This window comes from Canis aureus, chromosome 12 (assembly GCF_053574225.1).
Source record: "Canis aureus isolate CA01 chromosome 12, VMU_Caureus_v.1.0, whole genome shotgun sequence".
Classification (NCBI taxonomy): Eukaryota; Metazoa; Chordata; class Mammalia; order Carnivora; family Canidae; genus Canis; species Canis aureus.
The window spans coordinates 38,211,621-38,239,137 of NC_135622.1; the positions used below are offsets into that span (position 1 = coordinate 38,211,621).

Genomic DNA, 27,517 nt, shown 5'->3' on the forward strand with positions numbered 1-27,517 from the left:
AAAGAATCAAAGGTAAATCGGATGCTTTTCAGAGAGTTTGATTCTTTCCCATTCGTCCTGAGTCTAATATAAAGATCAGCATCCTTCATAGTAAATGCTCCTAGAATAAATCTAATAAACCAAGGAGAGAGGTATATTTAATATTTGTTTGTTAAAATATAATAAAAATAAGGGCTCTTCATGGATCAATCTTTGCATAGATTAGCATATAGAGGACTATGGCCCATCAGCGAAAGGGAATTAAAACAGTAATACAAACTCTTCTTGTACGTCTTAGGGAACATAATAGAAAATTCATCCATAACTTTAGATCAAAACTTCTTAAATCTCATTTCCCCTCCTCCCTAAATCTTTCATGCCCCATTCCCCTCTCTTCTCCACTCCTACTACCTAGGTGTGTCCTACCCCATACCTTCATTCTTCTGCTCCCACCCAGATCTTAGTGTCTCCACTTAAGTCTTTTCTCATCTTGCATTTCTCATCAGTCTTCCCAATCCTAGGTAATTTTAAAAGCCTGGAATTGGGCTGACAAAGACAGAACTCTCCTTAGAGACTGTTAGAAAACAAAATTCAACTGAGTAAATTTAAAGACTTAATTAGCTTTATTCAACAATTCATGAATCAGGTAGCATCCCATCTAGCAAGTAAAAAGAAGTTCCCAGAAGTTGTCCAAAATGGAAGGATTTTATAGGTAGAAACAGGCAGGACAAGAAGGTAATTAACAAAAGAAAATAAAAGATTATTTCCGGCAAAGTTACCTTCTAGCAGGGGGTCTTATCAAGTGCAGACCAGGAAATTCCAGACAGATTGGTTTAAAATTCCACTCTCGGAGGGTTTGAAACTGCAATTAAGTCTTGGTTTGCTGTCCTGGGAGCAAATGACTCCACTTTTGGCCTGTTTAGTTTTGTGAATAGAGGGGACTACGTAAGCAAAGACAAAGTTATTGTTAGCTAGTAAAAGAGTGAGAGAAGAAATAGAAATATATACATATAAGAAATATATATTTGGTCTTCATCCCTATTTCTGGTACCAAGCTCCTTCAAATCCTTGGAATTCCCTGTGTGATGAGAAGAGTACAGGTGTCTTTTATGTTAATGAGGTGACTTGGAAAGCCCCAAAGTCTGGTTACTGCACTCCTGGCAAGGGGAGCTAATCCTGTGATTACAGAATTGGAATTTTTCAGTCCCACCCACCACCTACCTCCAGGCAGGGGAAAAGGGCAGATGTTAAACCAATCACCATGGCCAATGATTTAATCAATCATGAATATGTAATGAAGCCTCCGTAAAAACTCAAAAGAAATAACTTCAGAGAGCTTCCAGATTGGTGAATATTGGCAATTTGGGGAGAGTAATGCGCCTGGAGAGGGCATGGAAGGTCCTTGCCCTTCTCCGTACCTTGCCCTATGCATCTTTTCTACCTAACTGTTCCTATATATCCTTCTATACAATGAATGGGTGATATAGTTAGTGAAATATTTGAGTTCTGTGAGCCATTCTAACAAATGAATCCAACCCAAGGAAAAGGGTCAGGGGAACCTCTGATGGCAGCCAGTAAGAAGCACAGGTAATCCCCTAGGCTTAGGATTTGGCCTGTGAAGTGGAGGGCAATCTTGTGGGCCTGAATCAAATACCACTTCCCGGTAGATAGTGTTGAAGTGAGGGAGTGGAAGGGACTCCATTTTAGAAAGGTTCCGTCTCTGGTGTTTTTGCTGTTAGGCCTCATTTACTCGTGTTCTTTCTTTTGCCTCTGAATAAACCAGAGAAGCTATGTTCCCACTTCAAGAGGGAAGCAAGAAGATTTAAAAAGGGGGGGGGGGGGGCAAGAAAAGTATTCATTCTTTGAGTTTGGTCCTAAGCCCCAAACACCTAATAACATCCAAGAAGAGCCAGATTCTGAACATGAGCTTCAAACCAAATGGGGCTAGGCAAGGAAAGGTAAGGGAAAAGCCCAGAGTCAGGCTCCCACAAATCTCTGGACTCCCATAAATCCCAAGGACACCAAGAGGTCCCAAGGTCAGGCTCCCAGAAATTCCAAGGACACTGAGATGCAACAAGATAAGGCAATAAAAACATAGATAAGGAAATAAGTCTGCCCCTCTGGTTCCAAAGTACTAGGGAATATCTTCTTTTGACGGCTATCAAGTAATCACTGAGACTCAAAACAGTCATATGTCATTCAGTCAAGATGGCACAAATAATCTCAAGTCCATCAACTCTCTAGTCAGGTTTTCCACAAAAGGCCAGTCAAGAAAGCCCTCAATGGCATCCCTGTCAGGACCCCTCTCACTCCTGTGAGCTTTCTCTGTATCCTCACTTAATAAACTTCTTTCACTTTACTCACTCTCCTTTGTCTGCAAGATTCATTCTTCAACTCCATGAGACAAGAACCTAGCTCTCCTGCTTCACTGGCATCAATACCCCAACTTTCAGCAATCTATGGTTTACCACCTTTTGTTCACCTGACACTCACCTTTGATTAGACCCTATTCTGGATTCCTAGGAACATGTACCCTAGACCCTTCTGCAATATAAACCCCTGGACTCCTAGGAACTTTACCCTAGACCTTTCTACACTATAAACCCCTAACTCCAAGCAATGACAAGACTCATTCTCCTTTCCCAAGTCTCCCAGATACTCTATTCTCTACTTGTCATTTATGCTATTTGGAAAACTCTGTTTTTACTTTCTCTGGCTCATGTTTGATTTCTAACCTGCATGAAGCCAAGGACCCTCTTGGCTGGTCCTGTGAGATGCTCCCCTGGGCTCTGGTGATGAAGGAGCAGAAGGCAAGCTGAGGACAAAGCACAAGCTAACACCCCACAAACCACTCTCCCACCCCTGGTGAAATATGTGTAACATTCCTCAGGTACTCCTGGCTACTCTAAAGCTAAGGAAAAGGAAAAACAAATAGTTAACTTACAGAGATTATAGTCCTGTAGACATCAGTCTCCCTCAGTTTACAAAATGTCTTAGTGATTTACAAGAAAAAAGCATTCTTATCAATAACCTAACCTCCAGAAGGAAACTCCCAACCATCTTAATGTTAATGCTTTATTAGAGGAAAAACAACCGTGACAATGGCAAGACTTCCAATATCTAATATGTCCTCTTTAGCATAAAAAAATTCTTTTGAAAATCTCCCTTTTTCCTTATCCCCAACTCCAAAATATAATCAGTCACCTCTCACAACCATTGTGCAGCAGCTCTTTCTGCCCACAGGTCCTGTCCCCATGCTTTAATAAAACAACCATTTTACAACAAAAATGTCTCAAGAATTCTTTCTTGGCTATCAGCTCCAGACCACACCCCATCAAACCTCACCTATATTCCAAAACTGTATCACTGGAGCTCAGCCTGCCTTGTATCAGTGTCACAATTAAGTTGAATTGTAGGACACCCAGTTGGTATCCAGAGCATTGCTTGGTGGTGTAGAGGGAAAATCTCCCTCCAAACACTGGAATTGGATCCATTAAGTAAGTAGCTGAACTCTGACTTATCTATACCAGTTGCCCAATGACTTCCAAGACTGGAGGGAGGCAGAGGACCGCAGGTTCAGAGTTCTATGTCTCCTACATAAAAATAAACTGCCTCTATTCCACTTCTACATAACTTATGAAAATTACAAAAATATAGCTATTTAAAGTCTCTTAAAATTGCCCAAAAGGCATACAGCAAATTAAGAAAGATTTATTCAAAAATCAACTAAATCCTCATAAGAACAGTAAGCATCTATGACACTTAAACCGTGACTTGCTCCTAAAAGAGGACCCAGTTGTCACCTTAACCTCCATTTTGACCTCAGACTTCGTTCTTCTTTCCAGCATATGTCTTAACTCAGGTAAAAGACCTAGAGGATTGGAAATTACTCCCTCAAGCAGTAACAACTGCCCCGATACCAGCAAGACCTCACATGATTGACCCCAAGACCATGACAGACCTGACCTTTACTTTTACTGCCCAACACATGTACCCATCAACCTTTGTTCCACACTGTCCTTGTAGAAACCTAGAAGTATTTTTAGTACTTCTGAGACAGCTTTTGAGACACTAGTCCATGGCCTTCCCTGTGTTGGCCTCACTGAAACAAATTCCTTTCCTGACTCACCACCACTCATCTCTCAGTCTTCAGATTTTGTCTGTGGTGAGTGGCTGAACCTGGTTTGTTTGAGAGTACTGGAGCCAGGTGCTCTTAGACTCTTTTTTTTTTTTAAGATTTTATTTATTCATGAGAGACAGAAAGAGAGGCAGAGACACAGGCAGAGGGAGAAGCAGGCTCCTTGCAGGGAGCCCAACTCGGGACTCAACCCAGGGACCCTAGGATCATGCCCTGAGCCAAAGGCAGCTTCCCAGCCACTGAGCCACCCAGGCATCCCATGCTCTTGTATTCTTGCTGCCTGGTCACACTCCCTCATTGATTCCCCAATTCAGGATGAGGAAAAGTTCCCCTTTGGGTGAATATGGCCAAAAATATAGGGCTCTCTGTCTCCCCAGTTCCCAGTCAAGGTAGAGTATCTGTGCAGGAAGGCCATGCTGCCAGCATTGCCTGCTCCCCAACCCCCAGCCCCCAGCTCCCTGTGACAGAGGCTTAATTTTAGGTAAGTACAGCTAAGGGGTTGAGGGCTACCTTCCTCCACCTAGCCCACACCCACATGGTAAAGGCTCTACCCAAACACAGCAGGCCAGGAATACTGGGTCCCCATTGCCCTCCCCCACTCAAAGAGCTGTAGTTCCATGTCAGAAAAGGCAAACCCAAGCAGACCAGGCTACTGCCCCACCCAGTATTCAACACATAAAGCAGAGACATCACTGTAAGAGAAGGCAACTATCCTTACTCCCAGGTTTGGAGCAGTGATTTTTTTGCCCAGAGGTAGAGGATTTTTGCCCAGAGGTAGATTTTTGTCCAGTGGTAGAAGCAATGGAGAGATTAAAATCCAAATGTCAGTGTCTATAATCTTTCCTCAAGGACTCTTAATTTCCCCAAGGAAGAATCCTTCATGTCCTTTCCAGGATACATCCACCCAGTTCCAGGGTAAGAAGAAGGGAATGAGTGTGCCACAAATCAGAATGCAGGCCTCACGTGGTCTTCACACTGTTCCATACAAGGTCTCCAGAGACTAAACTACCTTGTGGAGGTGGTGGTGGGAGCCTTGGCACTTTGAGTGCTCACTATATGCATTTCCAACAATGCCCCCTCTTCAGCTTTTTCCCACACCCCTCTCCTTTATGTCTGGTTTCTCTAAATTCTGAGGCTTCAAACTTCTGTGTTGAACTTTCCTAATTTTAGACAGTGAATCCTTACTCTCCTGTATCCTCTGTTGCCAAAGAGGCTGGACAGCTAAAATGCATACTTTCTCATACCCCCTTGAAGCCAGGGCTCGCTGAGGCACCCAGTTCTCAACCATAAGATGGAAGCCACTGATACTAAATGGGGCTGCAGGAGAGCTACCTAAGAGATGCAGAACTGGTCTTCATGCTGCTGTCTTCCTTTCTTGATGGAGCTGCAGGGCTCATTCAGGGGCTATGGGGCAGACACCTGTTGCTGAAGTACAGGTTAAGTATGTATGTATGTATGCATATATTAAGTTTTTTTTTTAAAGTAATCTCCACATCCAACATGGGGTCAAACTCATAACACCAAGATCAAGAGTCTCATGCTCTATCAATCAAGCCAGCCAGGAGCCCCTACAATAGGTCCTTAGAAATCATGGTGAAAACAAAAAACTGAAAATGAGAAGCCAATGAAATCACTAAAGATCCCAGAAATAGATGTAGGTCTTGGAACAACACCAGAAACTTCCTTCACAGTAAATTCTCAGGTTTCCTAGAGCAGCTCAATGAAATATGAAATGATTTGCTCTGGGAATTTCTCCTGTATTGCCCCTTGACACTTTGTCTTCACCTTCCTCTCTCCTTGGCTCTACTATAGTGAATAATTTCCATTTAAAATACATACATACACACACACACACACACACACACATATGCACAACTCTCAGTTTGTCTTTCCTTTTCCTCAGTTTCCCTTTAGAAGTAGGAAAGGTATACCACTAAGGTCCCAGAAGACTGCCTGCCTGGAAGCAGTCCCTCTTCTCAGGCACACCTGGGCTTCTGAATCAGGACTCACTGTTCCCAAAAGAGATCAACCCCTTCCCCACAACCAGGGTGATGAAAAATACTTAATGATTTCTTGGAAAAGGCTATAAGGTGGCTTTACATCATATGGTAAAACATTTCACTGTCTTTCACTACAAAACTGCCTTAAATATCTGTGTTAGTCCCACCAGTCACCAACCACATCTTTGTTCTCTTCCTTCTCCTCTACCCTTCAACCTCCTCACAACCCCTGCCTTTCTATTTTATGCAGAGTAATTTATTATCTGCTTCTCATCTTTACATGCATCAGCTAACCTCTTAAAACAAGACCCATCTGTAGGATACATCCTTCTTAAAAGTGAGATACGCTTTCCTTTTTAAAAGTGAAATATACTTTCCCAGAAGCTACAATCAGACTTTCTTTCCTATGTTGGTAATCAGAATTGCATTACTTATTTCTAAAACAGTCACTGGTAAGAGGAATAAAATTATTATTACACTGGCTTAAACCAATAAAGATTCAACCCCTGGGTCCAGGAAGAAACTCAACCAACCCTGATGCTAAAAGTAACCAGCATGTTGATCAATGGAAAGAAGGGAGGTTATGTGGAAGCAACTAACATGTGCCACAGCGTGAACAAAGGAAGACATCTTGGATAAGGCAATGTCTGAGCTAAGGTTTCACATGCTAACAGAGGTGTAACAGACTGTGAAGACTCAGAAGGAATGGCTTGAGGAACAGACAGAGGAAAGAGGGCATTCTAAGGAAAGGAATCAAAATGAGCATAAAGACCAGGAAGATAATGGAAAACCACAAGCTATTCACTGAAATATAAAATGATGAAAGGTAGGATCATGAACCAGCACATAAACTAAATTGTCTGCCTATGAGCAAATGTTTATGAAACTGGAAAAGACAGGTCAAATCTGTATTGGATTTCTCCATCAGACAGATACCCAATAAATGACCCATGTTTCCCTAAAACATCAAAATGAAAACTACTGAAACAAAGAAAAAACTCACAGGTGAGATTGTAACTTTAATCCTCCTGCTTTTGCAAAGCATCCCTGCCTCTCTGTCTCTTTCTCCCTTCCTTCCCTCCTTCTCTCTTTCAGGCACAAAAACCTGAAAGCCAGGGCCAGACCTTTTGGTAGCCTGTGTCCACTGGACTGCCCAGTGGTCTGGAATGGAGTGGAGGCTCTTGCCATAAGAGATCCATTGAATGTAAACCTCTTCTACTCTTGAGCATTTTTGACATAAGGTGTTCCTGCATGGTTGTATGTTTATTCACTCTGAGTGAGTGCTTTGACTGGGAAAGTAGCTTAGAGAAGTTCACAAGGGAGAGAGGAGACTACATGCCTAATGGGTATTGTTTGGATTCACAGTGCTCCTGTAAAACGTCATCTGTCCTACAATCCATGAATTTGGGGGTGGTCTCCAACTTCTCTCCCCCAATATTTATGCAATTTAATAACATAAGCTATAACCAGGATCCCACAACCGAACCTGGGGAGGCATCTCTATCCAAGTGTAGCACTGCTTCATATTGAGTTTGGATGTGGCCTCATCACTTTTTAAGCTTAATGCTCCACAAAATCAAAAATAACCTGTTAGACTTAGTATGAAAAATAAAACCAATTTTCTTCCCCATAGTAGTCAAGATTAAGCATTGCTACCTTCAGGAATAGAAAAGATAAAGAGGGTGAGAGTCAGCCATGTCATTATACAGGCCTTACAGGTAAAAGGAATTTTATTTACTAAGCACAGACAAAGAGTAACAGATTAGTGCCAATGTGGAAGAGCACTTTTCTGGTTGGGGTGATCAGGAATCACTGCTTTCACAATGATGAATATGGCTAATCTTTGGATTCTAAGCCAAAAACACCATCTATACCAATGGCAGTAATATGCTGAAACTAATTAATATTATATCCTAGGTCACTCTGGGACATCACCATTGCACCTGAAAAATAGATACAAAAAATGACTTCCAAGTTCCCCACAAGAGAAGTAAAAACCTATAATCACTGAAAATTTCTAATTTAATAAGGAGAGAAAGCAGATGAAAACATGTTTACAGCTCATATCTGCCAAACAGAATTAACTACTATGCACTTTAAAACTCTTCTTCCAGTGGGGGATTAGGTGCAATAAAGCCCAGCACATTTTGTCTCAACCATGAAATAAAATGATCATCTGCTTATCTGTCATTTATTTCACACAGAGGGCTCACACCAATAAAACTCTGATTTTATAGAGCTAGGAAGGAAGATAAAACCCATAAAACATACTGTACACTTTTATAGCTTAAAGATATGTCTCTCAGAAAGGTGAACCAAATATTTACAAACAAGCCTATCTCATTATCTTTTTTTTTCAGACTGATTTTTTTCACGATATGGTGATTCCCTGGGTATCTGGAGGTCAGGTTCCAGCAATCCTTTAGGTATCTGAGCATGATCATTATAACCAGAATTTCCTTATTAGGAGGAAAATGTTCTTGGCACTGTTGTCTAACACCTGCTGCGTGGCTGTGGCCCTGAGCTAACAAGAGAAAAAAATGTTAGCCCCCTCTAATACTCACTGAAGCAGGAGAAAGGAGAGGACCAAAGGTCATAATCAGGGATGGGAGATGCCAAATAAACAAATAGCCTCTCTTCTGGCATCACCCTTCATTTAGGGGGATTCTTGCTGAATCTTTGTTATTTTACCATTTAAAATCTGTCTGTTCAATTTGATAGAAATATATTGAATAACACCATGATCTGGGCACTGGAGAAATAATGAGGCCCCTCAAGGGGCTTATTGTTTGAGATGGAAACAGACAAGCAAACAGATGATGCTAATATAGCCTGGGTATGAGATGAGGATGAAGTCACCCTGTTGGAGACAAGTAGGATATTATGGAAGGGCTCTCAGAAGATGCTTCAACATAACTGAAATGATGTATTATGACTGCATTAAATACTACCATTTTATTTCTGTTAATGAGGTTGTAAAATGTATTAACTAGTTTAGAGAATAATGACTAATATAAGAAACCACACATCTTGGCTCTGTAGTCCTTATAGACAGATTTCTGATTCCATTTCTTTCTAATTGCAGGATTCCTACCCTGGAGGGGACAGAGATGAGTAACTGTGATTAGAATGAGGGGACAGAATGAGGGGACAGAAGGAGTAAAAGTGTCATGTATAAAGAGAAAAGAAGCAGGCTGTACACTCCCTTTTCTGATTCATACTTCCTATCCCTAGCAGCCTAAACTGAAGAAAATAAGATTTAATTTTAAGTCAAGATTAAGTATTTAACTATGACACACAACTGGAAGGCACCTTTGGCTATCTGAAAATATGAGAAAAATTATGGCATTAAATTTCATTCAGGGGCAAAGAAAGAAAATAAGACAAAAATAAACTGCTCCAGAATTTAACTCCAAAGCAAAGCTTGTTCAACATAAGAGATATAGTTGAAGTCCAAGAAGTAAAGAGAGGGAGGATTGGAAGGGAAAGAGGGAGGGAGGGAGAGAGGCAAGGAAGGAAGGGAGGAAGGAAGGGAGGAAGAGAAGAAAATTGGAAAGGGAAATGAGTTGAAAACCATACAAAGGAAAACTTCCAAAAAGTAGAATAAAAAGGAAAGTCATGTAGGGGAAGAAAAACAATTAAGAAAACTAGAGAATCAATCTAAGAACTTTAAGATCAACTAATAGGATTTCAAAATGAAAAACAAGTGAGAGTCATGTGATTCAGAAATACCACTTCTGGGTATATACATCCAAAGCACTGAAAGCACTTGGAGAGATATTTGTACATCCAGGTTCATGGTAGCATTATTTTCAATAGCTAACAGGTGGAAGCAAACCAAATGTCCATAGAGAGATGGAAGATAAACAAGAAGTGGTATTTACATACCATGGAATATTACTGAGCCTTAAAAAGGAAGGAAATTCTTCCATGTCCCAACATGGAAGAACCTTGATAACATTAGGCTAAGTAAAATAGGCAAGTCACAAAAGGACAAATGCTGTATCATTCTATTTATATGATAGTAATGATTAATTTTATATGTCCACTTAACTAGGCAGTAATGATTAATTTTATATGTCCACTTAACTAGGCATGACCCAGATATTTGATCAAACATCAGCTTCTATGTTGTTGTGAGGGTATTTTTTAGATAAGATTAACAATTAAATCAGTAGACTTTGAATAAAGCAGATTACCCTCCAAAGTGTGAGTGGGCCTCATCCAATCAGTTGAAGGCCTGAACAATACACTTTAAAAATGGTTAAGATGGTAATTTTTATGTTATCCTTCTTTCACCACTATTAAACAAATACACACACACACACAAAATGAGAGAATATTGTCACTCATAAAGAATATAAATCCAGAGATTGGAAAAGGCTACCAAGAACCAGATAAGAAAATGAGAAGAGACCCACAATCAAGGCACACTATTGTGAAATTCCAGAACACTGAGGTTAAAGAGAAGATTATAAAAGTTTTCAGAAAGAACAAAACATATTAAGGGTCATTCATAAAAAGAAACTAGAATGACTCTATTGACTTCTCAAAAACCACAATGGAATCTGGAAGCAATGTTTTTAAAATTCTGAGGGAAAATTGCCTTCTACCTAGATGTCTATACTTAGCCTAAGTATTAATCAAATACAAGAGTATAAATTTAAGATATTAGACATGTTGAAAATGTTCATCAAAATAATAAACCAAGAAACAAGGTATCCATAAAATGAATCTAAAAGGGTGACAAAGAATATTCCCAGAAGATGTGCAACAGGCTGAGAGATAGAGACTAGAAATTTGTAGGCTCAAGGAAAGTCACCAAAGAAAAAGAGTTCCTGATAAAATATCTGTTAAGTTCGTCTGTGTGTAAAATTATATTGAGACGTTCTCACTCTTTCTCTCTCCTTCCTTCCCTTCTCTATCTCTCCTTTTCTCTCTCTGCTTATTCACATGTATATTTGTGTTTATATCTTATTCATATCTATATAAATCTATTTATATAAATATTTTTATATACTTAATGTACATATAAAACAAAGCAAATGAAAAAAGTTATGGAATTATTAATTTCAGGATAAACAAAAAACAGTGTACAAAAAATAAACACAAGTAGAGAAAGTGAGCAATGAAATTAGGCTGAGGAAAAGTTTAGTATTAAAGTGCTAAATCTTCATCCCTCATAATAGGAAATGAACAAATAATGTATAGAATTAATAAATTAAGACCGTACAGTGTTACTTTAAAATATGGAGGCAAAAAGAAAAGAAAAAGGTGAGAGTTAAGTACTTGCCTCTGGCTAACAAGACTGGGGATTAGGAAGAAGTGAATACAATAGGTTGATTTTTTTTCCTTAAAGTCTTCTAATTTATTTAAATATTAAAACCATATTAGGAAAAAAGGCAACCTTGAAAATTATAAGGAACTATACAACTATTAGATAAATCCATCTATTAAACACCGCCAAATGCTAATGAGGATGTGGAACAAGAACTCTCATTCTTTACTGGTGGAAATACAAAGTGGCATTGCCACTTTGGAAGACAGTTTGGCAGTTTCTCACAAAACTAAACATACTCTTCCCATACAATCCAGCAATTATACTCTTTGGCATTTACTCAGATGAGTTGAAAACTTACCTCTACTCAAAAATCTGCACGCAAATGTTTGTAGCAACTTTATTCATAAATGCTATCTATTGAAAGCGACCAACATGTCCCTCGGCAGGTTGAATAGATTTTAAAAATTGTGGTATATTCAGATAATGTAATATTATTCAGAGCTAAAAAGAGATGAGCTATCAAGCCATGAAAAGACACGAAAGAATATTAAGTGCATAGTCCTAAGCAAAAGAAGTCAGTCTGAAAAAATTGTGAAGGGTAGCAGAATATGCCATCCAAAATATGTCACTTTGGCCTAAGGATTATTTTGAGGTAAAAACAATTAAGTAGAAGTAGATTCATAAAAGCTCTCTGCCCTTTTCTTATGTGATTAAAAACAGGACATCAATTTACAAAGACATCCCTACCTCTTCCCTACCAGAAAAGACAGAAGGTAACCATCGGAGACAACTACAGATGGCACCAAAGGAATCCACATAATAAACCTTGCTAAAACTAGCCTTTATCTTCCATTTATTTCCCTATACATTTGCCTGCCCACAATTTGCTACCCTAGAAACTCAAAGTCTTATTCCTTTGTCTAGTCATTTCTCTAAAAACGTATTTTTAAGATGCTGTATAAGCCCAAGTTCTAACCATCCTTTTGAATTACTCACCTCTGAGTATTCCCATCTGAATGCACAATATATGTATTAATAAAATTCTTCCTGTTTTTTTCTTGCTAATTTGTCTTCTGTCAGTCTAATTTATAGGTCCCAGCTAGAAAACCTAGAAGGGCAGAAGGGAAAAAATTAAGTTTTTCCTCCCCTACAATTACATACCACAGAATTCCAACTATGTGACAATCTTGGAAAAGACAGAACTATGAAAACTATAAAGAACCAGTGGCTGTCAGGATTAGGGGGAAGGAAGGATGAATGAGAAAAGCACAGGGGATTATTAGGGCAGGGAAACAATACTGTATAATACTAAATGGATACATGTCTTTATACATTTATCAAAACACATAGAATGTACAACACCAAAAGTAAATCCCAATGTAAACAATACTTTGAGTGATAATGATGTGTTTAACATAGGTTCATCCATTTTAACAAATGTATGACTCTGGTGGGGAAAGGTGACAACAGGGTAGGATATGCATGTGTAGGGGAAGGGGGAATATGGGATAGCAGTGTACCATCTGCTCAATTTTGCTATAAACCTAAAACTACTCTAAAAAATAGAATTTATTTTTTAAATGTATATTGCAAAAAAAGCATGTCATGAAAAAAAAAATACTTAGGACTTACTCTAATAGTGGTCTTCACATAGGAAAGCATAACCAGGTGGAGCCATATGGAATCATGGAAAGAACAAAGACATGGAGAACTTGATTCCAGCTTTGAGACAGCTTTTCACCATCTGGGTAACCTTAGGAATGTCAATTCTCTCTTCTGGATCCTACTTCCTTCTACTAAAGAAATAAGGAGCCACTTATTTACCAGCACTTTCCCATATGTGTTTGACTAAACAAGAGCCCCACAAAATGATATGTTGGGAAAAAATAAAATTTGTGGTCAAGTAACCTCAAGAAGCACAGTATAACATAATTGTCCCTTGGAGACTCTATCCCACATTAACATTTTAAAGGAGATATTAAATCTTATAATAAACTTTGCATTTTTTTAACCTCCTTCATAAATCTCTTAGACCCTGTTTTCTCCTCACTGTGTTTTTTCTTTGAACCTACTGACAGTTCTCTAAACTACTCTTCTGTTAAAAATACAGGGATACACCACTTGTCCTAGTCAATTCAGGCTGCTTAACAAAGAACCATAGACTGGATATCTTATAGACAATAGACAATAGAAACTTATTTTTCATAGTTCTGGAGACCAGAAGTTTGAGATCAAGGTGCCAGCATGGTCAGAGAAAGGCCTCTTCTGGGTTGACTCCTGTCTTCTGATAGCCTCACACAGCAGATAGAGTGCAAAAGAGGACACTTTGTGATCCCCTTTTCTGAGGACACTAACACCTTTCATTAGGGCTCTATCCTTGTGACCTAATTACCTCCCAAAGGCCCTGCCTTCTCATACCATCACACTGGAGGTCAGGGTTTCAACATATGAATAAGAATAAGGGGTGGAGAGGAGACACAAATATTCAGTCTACAACACTACCCCAAGATAATTTCTAAGTTGAATATTTTAAGATTCCTTCATTATGTATAAGACTCCATAGCTATGCCTATACCATGGCCCTTGGATGAATGATAGATTTGGGTAAATGCATATATTTAAATCATTTCATTCTCTGATTTCTTTCCTCAGTGCTATGAAATAACTTCATGAGAAGTCATTTAATATGAGGTTATGAATGTCACTTCAGAAATAAAATGCCTATAAAATGCATGGTCATTTCAAAGTACAGCTTGGATCTACAGAATTGTTTTATCTAAAACTTTTTTATGTGGCATAAGCTACATAACATATAAATGTCCTCTTATCTGAAATTGAATAAACACACATGGAGGCACCATCAAAGTCTTATTCAGTGTTCTAAAAGAACAGAACCAATTCAGCCTTTCGCAGGCAAATAGCAAATCTTCCTCTTTGATAGAAATAAATCTGAATAATGAAAATGCAGTGTATTATTTCATGACTGTAAACTAATTTTCTTATGAACTTATGAACAAAGCTGATGAGGGCATCTATCTGTCAATGCAGAAAACACCTCTACTTAGAGGCAGGGAAGAGGGAACTGAATTAAAATGCAGTCAATAAGAAGTGTCCGTCATAGATCATAGAGTACCAAGAGGACTCTTGCTTTAATGCCCTGCAAACTGTGGGAGCAGATGCTGTTATTGGCTCAGGAGACTCATCAAGGAAACATAAATATAAAATAGCAGCTATGCAAGAATGTTTAGGGGCTTTGTGGTAGCACAGGGAGAAAGGTCTTCAAAGCGTATATACCAGGATAGGGCACAAGAGAGAAGTCTGAATTTATAACAGTCATCAGCTACAGAAGAGGCTTGACATCATTGGCAACAATTCCAAGTAGATCTTTCCCCTATGGGAAGTATTATTGGACAATTTACAGTCATTTTTCCTGATTCTTCCAATTAGGATTACATGAAAAATCTAACCTGCCAGAATTAACATTCTGCGGAGGCGTATCTTCCCAAAATCATCACCATAGCCAAGAAAAAAAGTATTCTTGTCCAGGCCAATTCAAAAATAAATTGCCATCTGCCATCAGTAGGAAACCTTCATTGGCCACAGAACAAAGAGACTATTCCAAAGCCATTGTTGAGTACCTGTTGTAGCAAAGAATAAAAACCAAGGGTTCTCACAGGCTCTAGGGCTCACAGTTACTGAAACAAAATACAAATATATTTCCCACTTCATTAGGGTCTAGTCAACTTATCTTTAGTCTTTTTCAGGTCCACAGGCATACAATTAACTTGAAACTACTTCCTCTATATTATCTTTCAGGTAAAAAGATATATATTGTACATCCAGCCTCGGTAGAGACTAAATCAATCTGGTAAGCCATTAAGTAGATAAAAACTTGTCAAGCAGGAAAGAATGTTGGTAGATGTTAGTGACTACCCACTAAACATCAAAAAGTAAAAAGAAATAAAAGAAAGCAAGATTTTATTGTGCATATTGATTGCACTCTCATTCCCTATACCAATGTGCCATGTGAGCCACCAGCACCCTCTCCTTTCCTATGCCATGAGGCAGCATGGAATTGACCAATAGAGACACCAGTCAAGGTCCACTAACAAGAATTTATTCCTGTGACAAGCTGAGGTTTCACAGTAAAGGGAATTCCAAGATCACAAATCTCCTTTTGTGGAGGCCGAGAAAAATTAAGGCCATTCCACCTCAAGTTTAGCTTTAGCACAAGTACAGCCATCTTAGGCCCCTGTGAATCAGAGCTGAACTTTACAGGAAAAACTGCAGAATGTCCTCGGCAGGGAATCCCATATCAGAAAGACAACAGAGCCCAAGCCAGTGGCAGAAAGTCCCATATTAGAATGAGAGCAGAGCTCAATGCTCTTGAAAGCCCCATACCAGAATGTAAACAGAACTTGAGAAATTGCTCCACCCCTTCTGGAGGTCCCCTAGACCAGCCCATAAAACTAAGTTGAAATCCACCTCGGGGCCCAAGTCCCTGCTCCACTGTGTCGGGTATACCTGGACCCAAGCTCAAGCTTGTAAATAAACCCTCGTGCGCTTGCATAGGTGTTGGCTCCTTGGTGGTTTCTCAGACACGTAATCTTGGGCACAACACTTTGTCCAAAAATCCATTAGAATGAACATATATTTGATGTTAAAATTAATTATGGTTGGCTTTCTGGGGAGATTAGAGGATATTTTGGTTCTTTTTTAAATTAAACTTTCTTAAAGTGAATTATAATTTTCTTTAAAAGGAACAGGAAACTATTCTGTTTATTTTTAAAGTTTGTTATTCCTTTTTTTTTTTAAAAGACTTTATTTATTTATTCGTGAGAGACACACACAGAGAGAGAGAGAGAGAGGCAGAGACACAGGCAGAGAGAGAAGCAGGCTCCATGCAGGGAGCCCGTTGTAGGACTCGATCCCCCGTCCCCAGGATCACACCCCGCAGGCGGCGCTAAACTGCTGCGCCACCGGAGCTGCCCAAAAGTTTGTTCTTCTTTATAATGCTCAAATGATTTAATTCTTTTGGAAGATCAGGACATGCCATCCCAAAATATGCCACTGTAGCATAAAAATTATTTTGATCTGAAGGCATTTGAGTTCCTGAAATCCCTCATCTTCCTGAAAGCAGAGTCTCTCAAAAGACTTTAACTGTCAATAATAAATCCCTTCCATGAGGACAACTCTAATCTTGGAGACTAGAACTCAAGAAGTAGGCACGACTTTCCAACAGTCAAGACTCAAGGCTACCCTACCTCCCATCTATTCTCCTAGGAGCCCACTGATCTTTCTAAAAAACCATTTACCTTCCATAGGTGCCCTTTCTCCCACTCCTCCCCCTTCTAAGAAGTCATTTGTTTTCCCCTGCCTTTTTCTCCTCTCCTTCAGCATTTAAGATGGTATATAAGCTCCAAAGTCTAACCACACCCTTTGAGTTACTCCTCACTGGCACCCTCATTCTGCACTCATGAATAAACTCTGCATTTTTCTCCTGCTAATCTGTCTTTTGTCAGTTTAATCTGTAGTCTATCAGACACTAAACATGAGAGGGTACAGAAAAAGTCTTTTCCTCCCCTCCATTTTTCAGACAGAGGTCCAGTTTGTTTTGGAATCCACATGGATTTTTTTTTTTTTTTATGATAGTCACAGAGAGAGAGAGAGAGAGAGAGAGAGAGGCAGACAGAGGCAGAGGGAGAAGCAGGCTCCATGCACTGGGAGCCCGACATGGGATTCGATCCTGGGTATCCAGGATCGCGCCCTGGGCCAAAGGCAGGTGCTAAACCGCTGCGCCATCCAGGGATCCCCACATGGATTTTACCTCAACATGAATTCAAAAACTCATATCTCCTTTGGCACACTCTCAAATCCATCCTTTGTTGTTCTATTATTGGCAGCAGTGGGCCTTATATAGGTGTTTGAAGTCTCAGATGAGAAAAAAATTTAAATTATGGAGATGCTTCTGAGTCCAAAATTGAGGCACAATTTATCTAGAGGCAGACTGTCTTGTTAAATGAGCTATCACTAGAATGGTAACTGTTCTAGTGATGCAAATAAAGGAAGGCTTGGAGCCACGTCCTGGGGCAAAATGTAACAGAATCCTGGGAGTATAGTTCCCCTACCTAAACTCCTTTGTATGCAGCACTCAGGAAGAGTGGATGACTACTTTGCTAAGGATCCCAAGACCCCTGGGAGAGAAGATACTTGAAGCCCCACAGGACCTGGCTAGATCACGATATCTAAGACAATAGTCCACTGGCAGGAAAATTTTTCAGAAATCCCATAGTGGAATCATGGGGGAATGGGGTTCTAGGCAACTAGTCCAGGCTCCTCCAAAAGGTAAAATATGGGAACTGACCTGGTATAGACTGGGCTTGAGTGTGGATCCACTATGACAGTGTCAGAAAAAAACGGCTGTGGCTCAACATGTCAATATAACCTCGAAGTGGGACATCAGCCTTTGCAAGAATGCCAAGAAGGGCATCACTAAAGAAATGGACATAAGGCCATCAGGCGTGCATTGAAGCCAGCAGCAGAACTCTGCAGTACTATCTGAAGCCACAGACAACTAATAGGCTGATTGGATGCCCCACCTCATTCTCTGCCTGGTGTGTGGAAGGAAGATTTGGTCCACTGAAGCTTTGGTTCAAATGTTCTTGCACAGTTGGAAGGGCAGAAAAAATCACAGTGGGATTATATTTGACTTCTTTTCAAACAAAGCATGTGAGAACAAAGAGTATGAATTGATGTTTTTCCTCAAACTAATGAAACAAGGCACATCAATTGCAGAAAGGTCATTTGAGTTATTTTAGTTAATAAGCGTACATCTAACAACTGCTGATTTAAATAAAAGTATTAATCATTTTTAAGTGATGGAAACTAGCAGTCATTCATACTCCCCAATCCACAGAGGAAGAAAGAGCCACTCATTTGAGAAAAGCATCTTACAAATATTTTTTTCTTTTTAGGACTATAGAGATACCAATTTCAACATTATTAGCAGGGCAAATAAATAACAAGTAATAAAAACAACCTGAATTACATGTTTCTTTTTGAAGGTTCAAGACATGCACTATTTTTAAAGACCTTGGAATCTTACAAGTCCCTTTGTTTCAATTTTGCTTCCAAGGGCAGATTTATATTAGCAGGAAACAAGTTAGCAACTACTACGAATATTCACAGAAATCTCTTTACTGCACAGAAAGGCAAGATTCAGAGTCTCATGAATGTTTCCAATGCTTTATCAAATGAGATTATTTGCTTTCTATGGCACAGAAAGCTTCTCTCCCCCAGAAGCTGCAGGGGAAAGAGGACCTCTTTCTGTGCTTTCTGCATTAAACAGAAAGATTTGCACTCACTAGAGAATTATAAGCAAACAGTAGCCTATCGAGATCAATTTTACTGGTAAAAATGGGGTGAGATGGGGTTCCTGGGTAGCTCAGTCGGCTAAGCTTCTGCCTTCAGCTCAGGAAATTACCCCAGGGTTCTGGGATCGGGACCCACATCAGGCTCCTTACTCAGCAGGGACTCTGCTTCTCCCTCTGTCTCTCCCTGTGTGTGTGTGTGTGTGTGTGTGTGTGTGTGTGTGTGTGTATGGTGCACACATGCTCACATACATGTGCATGCACTCTCTCTCCTTCTCAAATAAATAAATAAAATCTTTTAAAAAATGGAGTGAGAAACGGATGGAGTCTCACTAATAGTGAAATTAAGAAAACATAGCATTAATCTTTCATTTTACTAAGCTGGTATTTTAAAATTACTATTTGTAAAAACCACAAATCAGATAATCCATAAGAATATGTGTATATGGCCTCTAAGTATTTTGAGAGAAAGAGAAATCATAGGTCATGAGAAATGGAAACTGTTAAGAATTTTTTTCCTTTTTTCCTTTTTTATTTATTTATTTTTTTTGAGGTGAAAGTATAGTTTATTGAAGATACAGAGAACATTTTAACATTTTTATTTATTTATGACAGTCACAGAGAGAGAGAGAAGCAGGGACATAGGCAGAGGGAGAAGCAGGCTCCATGCACCGAGAGCCCGACATGGGATTCGATCCCGGGTCTCCTGGATCGCGCCCTGGGCCAAAGGCAGGCGCCAAACCGCTGCGCCACCCAGGGATCACTTGGGGTTTTTTTAGTGTGAATGAATTTACCAAGGAATGATATTTCAAGGAGAAAGCATATGCCTCAGTTGCTTAGTAATGTGGTTTCTAGGAACCTGGAGCCCAGTCTCAGGGCACCTCTGCATAGCCAGCAGAGACAACTAGGTCTTCCAGGGAACTGTCTGCTCTCAATAACAGGAGCTGGGGGGGGGGGGGGTCTAAGCAGATGCTGCATCTTAACACTCCCATATTTTTCTGTTCCTTTCACAATTACCCACTCCTCCCTTCCTCTTTCTCCAAGCTTTCTTCCCTAGGACCATTCTGCCAATGGAAAGCAAGGCAGTGGTGTGCTTCTGGAGTCATTTGGCCATGGTTCTTACCATTGCACTCTCATTTACTAGTTCAGTGAGAAGTTACTCCCCTATGTCTTCAATGTTCCTATGTCTCAATATTCTCATTAGTAAAATGTGATTATAATTGTATCAATCTCTTATAGTTGTTGCAGGCATGAATGAGATAATATTTGTGAAGCTCTAAGAATAGTATCTGGAACACTAAGTGTTCAATATGTTAGTTATTTGTATTCTGACATTTGGAACACAGGCTAGCAATGGTTGCAGAGAATGGAAAAGGTATTTGAGCACTAAGTGTACATCTTTCTCTTGGCCTATCAAATAAGGAGCCTCATAGCTCAAAAGTCCAAATTTAATGTATCAGCAGTTTTACCATCTCAGACAGTTCACTCTGTGGATACTGAAAGACTGAAAGGCAAGTTTGAACTTAATGCCTGTAAGAATAGAAGGCTGCACTTCCATCCATAAAATAAGATGCCATCTTGAAAGCCAAACATGAATAGTCAACCCCCTTCCTCTTTACTGCTATGATTTTTTTTTCTGGCTTCTCTTCCTATAGCATTTGTACAGATAAAATGTAATCCAATGAGATACCCTGTCAACAAACTCTTTTATTGGCAAATTTCTGTAACAAGAAAGTTGGCCAGATGAATTCTCCATGCTATTTAAGAGAAATAACCCTTACTATAAATTTCTATTTTAGGAAGGCTTACTGATACACCCTGTTTAAATTTAAAGCCATATCTCTTTGAGTTTCAGTTTCTTATCTGTGAAAACAAATATGGCTTTTTCCCCCTTATTCAAATACACTGTTCCACAGTTTATTGAAAAAGAGCTTCAAGCTTTGTTTTGCATTTCTGCAAAATAACAATAAAAACGTTTTCTGATAGCTTTTGTATGCCAGACACTGTTCTAAACACACTGCACAGATTATGTCATTAAGCCTCAAAACAGCACCCAGAGGTAGTTTCTAACACCTATTATACAGAATGAGGAGGCTGAGGCTTTATGGTTTCCTAAAATCATACAAGTAATAAGTGATAGAGTCAGGGAGTCTGTTACTAGAACCTAGTATACCCTATCATATACAGAAAGAGGACAGTTAAGACTGCTTTTAGGAACTTTACATAAGAAACAAGAAAAGCCGGGGTGCCTGGGGAGGCTCAGTCAGTTAAGAGTACTCTTTCTCGAGGCAGCCCAGGTGGCTCAGCAGTTTAGTGCCGCCTTCAGACCAGGGCCTGATCCTGGAGACCCGGGATTGAGTCTCACCTTGGGCTCCCTGCATGGAGCCTGCTTCTCCCTCTGCCTATGTCTCTGCCTCTGTGTGTGTGTGTGTGTGTCTCATGAGTAAATAAATAAAATCTTTTAAAAAAGAATGAAGAAAAGCCATATGTTGCATAGAGCCTCAAGAGAGAAATATATTTAATAAAAGATATAATGTTGAACCTTCTGATATCTAATTCCTTCATTTTTTTAAGATTTTAAAGATACAAAGATAAGAAACAGACATCTTGCTTTTGTTACTCAATTTTGTTGACTCACTGATACAGTTTTGTGTAATTATGGTTTGTATAACATCATTTCTGTATAGTATTCCAATGTATAGGTACACATTTGGCCATTTTCCAGAGTAACTATACATAGAATAAACCCAGATCTGCTAGATACAAAGTCTGAGCTGGCACCATATGAAGGGAACAGAACTGCTCTCATGCTCACTGCCCTTCAGAATGAGAGCAATAGAGTCATAGTTCAAATCCATTCCCCAGGTAGTCAAACAGGTCCACCTTCCAGTCATTTCCCAGCTTATTATAGAGACAATACACTCAGCAGCTGAAAGAATCCTCACACCAGCTGCCTGAACTGTGGAATAAGAACCACGTGGTGGGCAAGGTCCAGAAGAAGCCTCTGAAACTACCTCTGTGACCCCTGGTTTCACCCTCTGGAAGGTTCTTCCTATTCATCATCCTCCTTAGCCACACCTAAAGTAAGATGGGTAAAAGCTGCCGCCTTCATTCTGAGCAGCTTTTTCAGGCTACTTCCTGCCCACAGAAAATTCAGGACCCGATTGTTAAGTATGAGTCAGTCATGGCCTTCTTTAAGCAGACGCTTTTGTCAGATTAACTTTCCTACACAAATCTTTCACATTCTGATTCTTCTAAAGTCTATGTCCCTAATTTTATTTTTCATTCTTTTTTTTTTTTTTTTTTTGGCAGAGTTCTCAGAATCACTACATTCCTTTGCTTTTTTGACCTCAAGACTCTCTCACATAAATTAATTGTATGTACCTTGCTTATAAGGTTTCTGTGGGAGTGCCTCACAATTAATCTCTTTTCCTTGAGGTGCCGAAGGGATGTACTGGGTCAAACACATTTAGGTGGATACTAAATACACCTACTTTGAAACTTCTTACCTCCTTCCATTGTTTTAACATCTGAAGAGTTCAACCCTTGACACAAAATTGATTTTTAATTGACTTTTATTCCCCAGACAGCCTTCTTAGTATTGGCTTTTTCTAGATGAAGTTGAAAGCAATGGTATCTTCCAAGAGTAAATCCCTGAATTTGAAGACTTTCTCTACCCTTTTTTATTCCTGACAGCAAACATAGCAATTCTTTTCTGAATTCATCTCTTCTGAATAATATCTTGCAAATTCAGCCATTAGAAATCCACATAAGCTTCTAATATTGTTTTCCTGTGTCATTCTCTAGAGCTTAGACTTATTAGCTATGTGCCTCCCAAGTTATTGTGAGGAATAGTTTAATCAACTCTGTCACCATTGCATAATGTGGATTACCAGTTCTTCCAGCTCCAGGCATTTTCATACCCTACTAATGCTAAAGAAAAAAATATTCATGATACTTTAGACTTTATTCAAGGGAACTGCTACAATGGGGTCTTCACAAGAAGGGAGAAAGATTGATCTTAACTCCAAGTACATTAAGGACAGGTGGAGGTATGTAGTCTAGGAGCAGGATGGAGGTCAGTATATGGAAAATTACTAAGAGGGAACATCAGGGTAGGGGATACTGGGTAAACTGAAAGGATGTCTGCTGAAGGCAGGCCAGGGTGATAAGACATCAAGGGTGGGAAAGAGTTGAACAGATATAAAGGGTAGGGATATGTGCTAAACTGACTCAGCAAGATTCTTGAAAAAATTGGACTAAATGGGTAGGGCCTCTAGACATGGATGGAGTTCAAGGTCAGGGCCTAGTCAGAAAGAGGATTCAGAGGAGGCTGACTCAAGTTTGGTCAAAGGAAAGAGTCTTTGTCAATATTTTGGATCCTCTCCCCTCTCAAACTTTGAAAAATATTACCAATTTGGTCTTCTTTTGCTTGTATAAAATCGCTCACTTTCTGTTAGATCCTTTTCATTAGCTTTCAAACTTGCTCAGTGTAGGGTTGCCTTGGTGACTCAGTTAAGCATCTGCTTCTGCTCAGGTCATGAGCCCAGGGTCCTGGGATGGAGCCCAGGAGCTAAGGCATCTGTCTCTCTGCTGACTGCTTTTCCCTCTGTTCTTCCCCCCCTCTGCTCCGCCCCTGCTACTGCTCACCTGCCCTCCCTCAGGCTCTCAAATAAATAAAATCTTAAAAAAAAAAAAAAAGTTCCCAATGTAAATGTAAACAACAACAACAAAACTTTCTTGAGTCTGCATATCTTTCTAGTAACATCTCTGCTGCTCTCAGCTTTACATCTTCAAAATCAAACTTCTCAAAGTTTTTTCTCCATGCTCACCATCCTTACTTCTTCAGCTCTCATTCACTCCATAACATATTTCAATTTACTTTAGCCTCCATTATTACACTGCAACAGCTCTTCCTCCATCATTGACTCTATGTAACTAAATTCATAGGTCTGTCTGCAACATTTAACACAGCTGTCCCCACCCCCTATCCTGAATCTATTCCTAACATCCATTTTACAACATTCCTCTGATTTTTGTCCTTTCTGCCCTTCTCATTTGTAGCTTCATCTCTTTTTCTCTGCCATGAAATACTAGCATTTCTCTAGGTCTCCCTTTCCTCTCCCACTCTACTCCCTTTAGGTAATTAATTGCATGCACACTTTACCTTCGAGTCCCATTCTTTTCAGAAGTAACTCACAGATCTAAATCTCCAGCCCAGACTCTCCATTTAACTCCAGACTCTTATCCAATTGCTTATGCAACAGCTCCAATTGAAAAATCTCAAAGGAATGTCTCCACATGTCCAAAATTCATCTCATGTTCTTGTTCCACAAATCTGGTCTTTTTTTTCACGGGTCTCTGTAGCAGGTGAAGGCATCCTGCTCCATTCAGTCACATAACAGTCATCTGAGGGGGTCATTCTTCATCCCTCAATATTGCTCAAACATCCTATCCAATTGGTCTCAATATATCATATCACGATGCTGTGCAAGTTTGTCAATGGCAAAAAAGTAACCCAGAAAAATCTTTAGATTGTCAATATATAAAAGGATTAAACTCAAACTTTGACTGTGATCCTAGTTTTTTTAAAGTGAAGAAATGTCATGTGTTTTGCTTTGCCAAAAATCTATTTTTTTTCAAAAATCTATTTTTTTAATCAAAGATTTTTATTTTTAAGTAATCTCTACATCTAACATGGGCTTGAACTCACAACTCTAATAATGAAGGATAATTGGAAGAAAGGTAGGCAGGGAAAGGGGCCCCCACCTGAAAAGGAAACCACCCTTGAAAGGATTTTATACCACCCTGGAGGGAGCACTCCACCCTTTTCTACACGAACAGCTCCATGATAAGTAGATGAGCCCGTGGACAAAATCCTGACTGGGTGACAGGCACTTGGAGATTAATCAGATTAAAACAGCCTGCCAACAAGCCATAAATACCCCTAGATTTAATGCCAAACTGGCAACCCTCTCAGGTCCCTTCCCTTTTTAGGAGCTTTTTCTTATCGCTGGATAAACTCTGCTTTCCTGCCCGCCACTCTCCCTCTGGTCCACCTCTTCATTCTTTCAAGCTGCCTGACCAAGAACCACAGGCACTAACTAAAGGAAAAGAAATCCTGAAACACTCTGGTCAGGAGTTGCATGCTCTACATCTTGAGCCAGCGAGGAGCCCCCCAAAAATCTATCATATTGATAAACTATCTGACAATAAATTGTACTTCTCAAAGAAGTATTTTTACACAAGGAAAATATCCCGGATTAAAAACAAGGGTTGCTAGACAGGCCCCTATGCCATTAGAACAGCAAGGTCATATGGGGCCTGATGGTGACCATGATTCAAACCTTCTCATCCAAGGTGTAGTGAGGGGCACCATAGCCCTAGGAGGATGCCCTGGAGGGACAGGACAGACCCTGTTCAGTAGGCCTGGAAGGCCTGGTGCCTGAGGGCAAGTATGTGGAGCAAACTGCATTTTGCAGGCCAACATGAGCACCCAGGTAACCCTGGCATCATCTGGTATCTGGGACACGTAGAGATAGATCAGGTGACCAGCGAAAACGTCTGGAGGACACACCTCCACACCAAGGTCCACCTCCCTCTTTTGCCAAAGAGGGATCCCACCAGAACTTGGGCTGGCCATCTACGTGAAGTCTGCTGAAGGGAGACACCTGGGAGACCTGACGTCCACTGTATCTTCCTTGCCTGTGGCCAGGCTCCTGACACAAACCATCTTCCCCACTTCAGCTCCACATGCGGAGTGCAGCTCTGAGAACCCGTAGCTCCAAGAAGTTGGGCTGCAGTGCTGGGATGCCCACACTCACACAAGCCTAGGAGCTGTGGGGCAGGTGCGTGCACAGTGAACTGCCGAGTTGGCGCCCATGCTCCCAACAATCTGTCTGCTCCTGGCAGTGGTGGAGGGAAAGTCACAGTCACAGGCATGGGGGACACACTGGGCTGCCAGAGTCCGTATGCACAAAGTTGAGAATCAGAGAATATGAGTTAAGGTGTCAGTTCGTTACACATGGCCTGGGACTGGTCAGTTCACACAAACTGGGAATTCTCTTTCCTAGGTAAATATATTGCACTGGATACATCGGCCTGGTGAACAATCATAGATTGTGAATCACCCTAAAAAATCCTCAGTCTTCAGACACTCCTCAGTAAAATTCAGGTAGCAATCCATTCCGATTTCTTAGCATAGTTCTAGTTCCTGACATCACTTCTGGTATAGATGATGTTCCCATACTACTAACTTTGTCACCCATAGTTTTCCCATTTCCAAGGTCACAATAATAAAATGGGCAATGAACACTTTTCTTCTCTCCTGCCCCTCCTCTTGTCTTTAAGCCATTCAACAAGGCTTCCTTATAATCTAAATGTCTGTGATACTCCTATAATGTTTTGTTGTTTTTTAAAGATTACTTATAGTTCTTCTGTATCTCTCTTTTCCTACATTTGGAATTAGACATGATTTTCCTTTGAGCCAAGTCAGAAGTCTATTTAAGTGTCATTGCCCTATAATGTGCTCAGAACCATTTCTCCTGGACAAGCTCTAGTCTGTCTCTGATTAAGTTTGTACGGTCATGCTCTCTATTAGTGTAAGTTCTTTACCTAATCTAATTGAGCACCTGAATGTTGATTTTTCACTGCTAAGGATGCTGAAGGCAAGCTTTCTGTCTCAGGTGTTTGCTCATTGGGTCCCCAATATGTTCCCGTTGGCCTCCCCGAATGTGTCTGAATCGTTAGTTGATGGCTATCTTCTAGGCTCCTGTACTTGGAGCCTCTTGTACTTATCTGTAAAATGAGGGCAGTTAAGCCAATGAGTGAAAATTACTTAAGCTAAAAGAAACTGAGACATCCTCATCTACTGTTTTTTAGACTGCTGTTCACAACTTGTTAGTGAGCTGGAAGATCTATTTAGTGGCTTCCAATCAGCATTTTTAAAAAAATAAATAGAATAGTTTTAAAAACAAACAAACCAGGGCAGCCCAGGTGGCTCAGCAGTTTAGTGCTGCCTTCAGCCCAGGGCATGATCCTGGAGACGCAGGATCGGGCTCCCTGCATGGAGCCTGCTTCTCCCTCTGCCTGTGTCTCTGCCTCTCTCTGTGTGTCTCTCATGAATAAATAAATAAAAATAAAATAAAAAATAAAAATAAAAACAAACGAGTGTACAGCACCTAGCAAGGAATGTGTCTTTATCACAAAACTGTTTCAGCTGTGTGTGTGTGTGTGTGTGTGTGTGTGTGTGCGCGCGCGCGCACACCTGTGTGTACTGGGTCATGATATACATTTATTTTCTTACTGATTGACATGAGTCTTTTTAAATAAGGTAAGAGTTGGTCTAGATCAGTGGTTCTCAAGTTATGGTCTCTACACCGGCAATGTCAGCTATTAACCAGGAACTCATTAGAAATATAAATTTTGGAGGATGCCTGGGTGGCTCAGTGGTTGAGCACCTGCTGGAGTGTGATCCTGGGGTCCCAGGATCGAGTCCCACATTGGGCTCCCTGCATGGAGCCTACTTCTCTCTCTGCCTTTGTCTCTGTCTCTCTCTCTGTGTATCTCATGAATAAATAAATAAAATCTTTAAAAAAAATTAAATATAAATTTTGGGGCTTCATCCCAGACCCACTGAGTGAGAACCTCTAGGAATGTGGACTGGCAATTTATGTTTTAAAAATCTTCCAGGTAACTCTCATATACACAAAAGTTTGAAAACCGCTGGGCTCTAGATAATTTAGCCTTT

The 27,517-nt window shown here is 40.1% G+C and overlaps 1 long non-coding RNA gene across 1 annotated transcript in view; it reads right to left on the reverse strand.

Annotated features, from left to right (window-relative positions):
* Positions 1-13,189, reverse strand: part of LOC144324679 (uncharacterized) — a 61,716-nt gene extending 48,527 nt beyond the window's left edge. Inside the window, exons 1-2 of the long non-coding RNA XR_013390106.1 lie at positions 13,031-13,189; positions 12,395-12,506 (exon numbers count right to left, since the gene is read on the reverse strand). This is a non-coding gene — a long non-coding RNA (uncharacterized LOC144324679). The remainder of the gene's footprint in view (positions 1-12,394; positions 12,507-13,030) is intronic.
* Positions 13,190-27,517: the final 14,328 nt, after the last annotated feature.